The sequence below is a fragment of the Populus alba genome, chromosome 13 (genome assembly GCF_005239225.2).
Source record: "Populus alba chromosome 13, ASM523922v2, whole genome shotgun sequence".
NCBI lineage: Eukaryota > Viridiplantae > Streptophyta > Magnoliopsida > Malpighiales > Salicaceae > Populus > Populus alba.
The window spans coordinates 8,073,571-8,080,101 of record NC_133296.1 but is presented as its reverse complement, the minus strand read 5'-3'; the positions used below and the strand labels follow the sequence as shown (position 1 = coordinate 8,080,101).

The window sequence follows — 6,531 nt, the reverse complement described above, 5'->3', positions numbered from 1 at the left end:
CCACAGTAAAAGGCTTAAAAAGGAAAAGGAAAAATAAGAAAACAAAACAAAGGCATACGCCATGGGTTTTTTTTTTTCTTACATAAAAAATATAAAAAAATGTTAAGATCTAAGAGTGTTATGTCTTTCTGCAAAGATATACTAAAGAGCCTTTGGTCTAGCTGCAACGCTTGACCCTAGAGTAATATTTATAATAATATTAAACTTATATGACTCAAGTTTAAGTGAGTTTGGTTGTAACACCAGACCCAAGAGCCTTGAATGTGGGTCTGGTTGCAAGGTCGTGTCATAAAATTATGATAATTAAAAAGCAAAAAAAAAAAAACAAAGAAAAAAAAACCACATGAAAAAAAAACTAATGAAGAAAAAGAAAAAAAAAATTTGAATTAACTGGGTTAACCTTTCAAATCAGGATAACCCATCAAACCTTAGATTCGCGTCATAAAAGTTTAATAACTAAATAGGAAAAAACAAATTGACGGGTCAACCCATAATTAACTGGGTTAACCTGTCAAGCTTGGAATACGTGTCATGAAAGTCTAATAATTAAATAGAAAGAAATTTAACATTAACAAACTAAACTAAATGAAAAAAATTAATTAAAAAGAAAAAAAGCAAAAAACATATATATATATATATATATATATCTAGTTAACTCGTCAAACCAGGTTAACCCGTTAAACTCGGGATCAATTAACAAACTAAATTAAACAAAAAAAATTAAAAGGAAAAAAAAACTAAGAAAGAAGCCAAAAAAACCCATAAAGGCATAAAAAACCAAAACAAATACAGAAAAAAAAAAACAAAAAATAATATATATTATAATATAATAATATAATTATATTTATAATTATTATATATAATAATAATTATAATAATTATATATAAGTATAATTAAAAGGCGTGGGGAAGCTACAGTGCTTTCCCCACGCCTTTTAGAGTTCTTTAATTATTATTATTATTATTAAAACACATACTTTTTCTTTAAACTTCAATAATTATTAAAAATCTAAAAATATAACTTCACTTGTTAGATTTTATATTTATTTTTTAAATATTATCAATTTAAATTTTATAAATATCAGAACCATTAGAAATTTATAGGTGTTTGGCATTGTGGTGGAAAAGTGTTTTTTAAAAAATTCAATTTTTTTTTGCTTTAAATTAATATGTTTTTGATGTTTTCAAATGATTTTGATGTGCTAATTTCAAAAATAATTTTTAAAAAATAAAAAAAAAATATTATTGGCATGCTTTTATGAGTGAAAAGCACTTTGAAAAGCAACAGCAACCACACTCCCAAACATGCAGGACCTGTTGGATTAGTCAAGACATATATAAACTAACTCGATACTATATTAATTAAAAAAAATAATTATATATATTAAAAAGGAATGTGTGGGAAAATATAAGAGGACACCGACACTCCAACACCTCCATTCTCAAATCCCATTCACAAAATCAACCGCAGATCCCCCGCTCCTTGTATTATAATTTTTATGCCATAAAACAGAGTGAATTCAGCCCATCACGATCTCCCCGCCATCAATATATATATATATATATATATATATATATATATATATATATATATATATATATTAGAATTGGCTAAAAGAATCTTCAGAAATATAACAAGCAAAATCTTTGCTCAAACCCGCGACATTTTTCCATTTATAAATCCAATTTTCTCTTCTTCTTCCTCACGTATCCACCACTCTTCTCCATTTTAGATAAAAAAACACAGTCAACCTATCCTCCTTGAAATCGCAGCAAAAAGCTGACATCTCCTCCTCCAAACTCACATGACATCTTCTCCTCATCTCCAAGCCTCTAGCGAGTGTTTTTTTATAAAAACATTGTCATCCCAAACTCTTACTTGAGCTTCCACAGTATTACCATCACTTAGCTGTCAACAAATCAAGATAAATACCCTATCTTACTATTAATTTTATGGATTTCATTGTTAATTTATGATTATTTTATTTTATTTAGTTTTGATTTGATTATTATTTGTGTTGAGTTTAATATATTAAGAACTGTTTGAATTGAGATAAACTAGGTATGATTGCATGCAATTGATAGTGTAAATAACATCAATTAGTGTTTACATTGAATTTTAAGATTACTTATCATAATTGAAGCTTTTTATTTGAATTGTGATAGATTAGATATGAACAATCAGGATTTAAATTGAATTTTAAGATTAATTTTTATAATTAAAAAATTATTTTGAATTGAGATAGTTTAAGCATGACATTTGATGCAATTGATGTTATAAATAATATCAAGTAGGTCAAAATTAGATCAATTAGAGCTTGCGTTTAATTTTATAATTAATTGCTATAGTTGTGGATTTTGTTTAATATGAGATAAACTAGATATTAATTGATGCAATTATATATGATTTCATGCAACATCAATCAAGTAGAAATTAGATTGTTTAGACTTTGCATTGAATTTTAGGTTTAATTGATATAATTGAGGATTTGGTTTGAATTGAGATAAATTAGGCATGTATTAATGCAATTAGATATGATTTTATGCAATTAAGCATGTAAACATTAATTATATAGAAATCAAACAATTAGGTTTTGGAATGAATTTCTTTTATTAATTACCAGAGTTAGAGATGTTATTTGAATTGAGATAAATTAGATATTAATTGATGCAATGTTTTTTTTTTAGGAATTTGTCTTTGAGTTTTTTTTTTTTTACAAAATATTTTATAACATGTTTATATTATGCCATTGTGATGCCATTTGTCTTCCTCATAGAAACAATAATATCACTTACAATATAGAGATAATATGTTGTTGAATGCTACTTTAGACATGTCACTAATGAATGTTAAACAAACTATATACTAAGAACTTAAGTGAAATTATAATAATATTAAAATAGATATTATTTTGATCTTTTATTTTAGAAAATATCAATATTTTCTATTATTGAATTCATATGATGTCAGTTTTGAGATTATGATTCAATCATTAATCCAAATAAATTGAAAATAATGGAGTTGTATATAAAATAATAAAATAAAATATAAGGCATGAAAAAAATTGTTATAAATATGAAGTGAATAGTAAAAAAATTGCTATAAAATAATAAATTAAAGAATTAAATGAATAAATAAATAAAAGCTGTAAGGCCTGAAAAACCTTGCTCTCTTTTTCAACTAGTTTCTCCTCTCTCAACATTCATGAGCTCACATAATAAAAACAAAATTTAAAATTGAAATGTAAATATATAAAACAAGGATAAATATGTAAAAATTGTAAAATGGTGGGGACCATGTTGTAATTCAGCGCACCTGAATTTTGCTTGTAGCTGAACAATAGAATGAGAGGGCAGCTGTGATAGTTCAATATTAGTCATAAGTTTTGTTTATAATTTGTAATTGTAAGGTAACTGTAATATAATTTGTTATGAGAGAGAAGCTAGTCTTGTGTTATGAAGGATGGGTCACAAATAACTCCATGGAGTTGGCCTGAAGGAGAAGAGCTGCGACCTGGCAATGTGCTCCTGTTCAAGATTACAGGAAACTCTTTGCCGAGAGTCTCGCTCCGGTTAACCGGCGCTAATCCAAAAAGAGTTTACAATCACAAGGGCACTCACCGATTTAACAGCCATATGTTTGCACCGGAGATAAAAACAGAACATGTCTTCAAACTTCAAGCAAAGATTCTAATCATTTTCAAACAATTTCTACAAGTGTAACACTAAAACGCAAGTTGTAATGATAGACAACAGTTTTAGAAACTTGAGGACAGAACAATCTTAAACAACAGCAGAATTGCTTGATGACACAAGAATGGTGATGAACCTCTGTTGCATTTTTATCAGACAAAGCAATAATGATGCTTTTTTTTTAAAATATATATATATATACAAGAATGGTTTGCCAAGAACTTCACTGAAACAGGAGCACAAGTCATATAAGCATATAAAGAAACAAGTTACTAAAATAAATAATTGCTATCAGAAAAAGAAAGCAAGAATAGCATAAATCCTGTAACAATTATTATTGAAAGCATGCCTGCCATAATAATCAGCAATCCACGTTACAACTTCCTACAACCTCGTACCGACGCTTGAAACTTCTGAAGAGAAAAAGTAATGCTATTTATCCATATTGTACTAACCAGACCATCCATTGCTAAAATCTTGTGTAACAGGAAAGATGCTCCATGGAATTGTTCAAACATCATGGATGCAACAAGGAGCTTTTGCAATGCATCAAACCATAAGAACTGGCACTCACTGATCATATCAAGCTTTTGCAGGTCGTGGAATTAGTCGAGGTGATCATATATTATTAGGTATGAGCGCAAGCTGGCCTAGACACCATCATTAATAATAATAAAAAGAAAAAAAGAAAAAAGAAGAGACAAGCACATGCTTACTATTCTTGCAAGATTTACTCATTAACATGCCGATTCTAGCATTCCTCCCCATCCAAACACAGGATAACTCTACAATACCTTGGCATCATTCCTTTTTGTCAAAGCCCAAAAGTTTCTTCAACAAATCCAAATGAAAGCCTTAACATCAAAGAGAATGATAAGAGTTTATGATCTGGACGGACAGGAAAGAAAAGAAAAGAAAGAAAGAAATAACCATGACCCCTAAAAGAACAAAACAACAATATTAACCTTCCACAACACAGAACCTTTCATCCAAAAAGGCTGGATCAAGCTACGTAGCGATCCTTTTGACCAACGATCCAGCTGATTTCTCCTATAAACTAAAGAATCGAAACTAAAGACGAGTTGGATTGGACTTCATAAGTCCACCCCCCATCAACTTAAATGCCCAAATTGACGTGTTTCAACTGAAGCAGCAGGTAAAAGTATCTCCATATCACAGCTACTACAATAAATTCTCTAGTACCATACCAGATTACCTTACCTGAACTTAAAGCTTACAAAACATGAAGAGAATAATAACAGGGAGCATACCTTTCTGTGATCAAGTATTCCTTCAAAAGGCAGCTCCAGTTCATCACTAGCTATAACTGGTAACAAAGGACAAAATCAATATTTAATGAGACAACAGAAAAGCTGGATCGATAAAGAAAGCCGAAGCCAAGGATCCAATGTACTTACTCCCGCATGCCAACTCGAGCTCCTGCTTTCCCTCCCTCTCCAGCTGTCCCCTCCCCTACCATCAGCACCTCTTGCTTCTGCTACAAGTTTGGCACGTATCTTCCCACCCTGGACAAACAATGCAATATACTATGGTACTACACCTTAAAATATACAGACAGAGCACAAAATAGGAAAAAGCAACAGTGTAGTCACAAGGATAGCACATGAAAGATGACAATCAAATTTTAATTTAGTAAAAATAGAGCATCACAGTGGAAACAAAGGATAACATGACCAGAATCAGTAAGCATCACAGTGGAAACAAAGGATAACATGACCAGAATCAGTACACGATGCATCATATTCTCAAGCAAGCTGGCAAACCCCACTTCGAAAAACTCATTAATTTCCAATGTAGAGAATCAAAGATCAACAATAATCGTATCTAGAGCACTGTACTCTGTTTCCAGACTTTTGTTTGAAATTCATCAATGTTATATTCCCAGCAGGAACTGCTTAAAATATATATTTAAAGAAAAACTGATGTAAAGAAGAGAAAGATGGATTGAAAACATTCCACAAACAGACTTCCCGAAACCACGACGAGATCTCACATAATAATATAAGTAAAATGGTACATTAAAAAACTCAAAAGAGAGAGTGGATCTAGGAAAGTTTTCAGTTGAATGATCTTCATTTGTACGAGGAAAATCTCAAGTTCTATAATATTATCTACAAGGGGAAATCCAGGACTATTACTTGTCTATATATAAGCTCTAGTTACTGTTTAATCCACCTACTTTAAATTGGACTCCAAAATAGGAAAACATAAATTTGAGTGCTTTAGAAATGGAAGCACAAAAAATATAAAATCCTTTATCAATAGCCAACAGCAAAAAAATGAACCACGCTAAAAATCCTGGACACCAGCTACTCAATTTTTCTACTGAAAAATTAGAGAAAAACACTGATCAAGCAGGTAGTAGATTCAATGATCATAGACATTTCATTAATTTGGATTAAAAAAAAACCTTTAGGCCCTCATCGGATCTTGACCACCGTTAAAATTTAACTAGTTTAAGCAAAATCTTACGGCATTTCTTTTGAGCCTCCCACGGAAGAAAAACAAGGTGGTCCTCTTCGATTCACTTTCTGATGTGCTTTTGGCATCACACAAACTCACATTGGGTACGCAAGCAAGAATTAGGTCTTTCTCTAGAAAAACTTGTCCTGGTTTGTGACTCTGACAATTGCTGAAGTTCCCGTTGCTACGTCAAAAACAGTATACCGGTATATAATTCAACTAATTAAATTTTAAATTTAATTTTTAAAAATTATTAATAAGTTTTATAAATCTCAAAACTATTAAAGATTTATATAATTACTAACTTTAAAATTTATAAAATTAATTAAGGTATATGTAAACTAGCTCAAACAC

The 6,531-nt window shown here is 30.2% G+C and overlaps 1 pseudogene; it reads left to right on the top strand.

The window, feature by feature from the left end:
- The first annotated feature begins 3,884 nt into the window (after positions 1-3,884).
- Positions 3,885-4,822, top strand: LOC118040591 (uncharacterized; annotated as a pseudogene).
- The last annotated feature ends 1,709 nt before the right edge of the window (positions 4,823-6,531 follow it).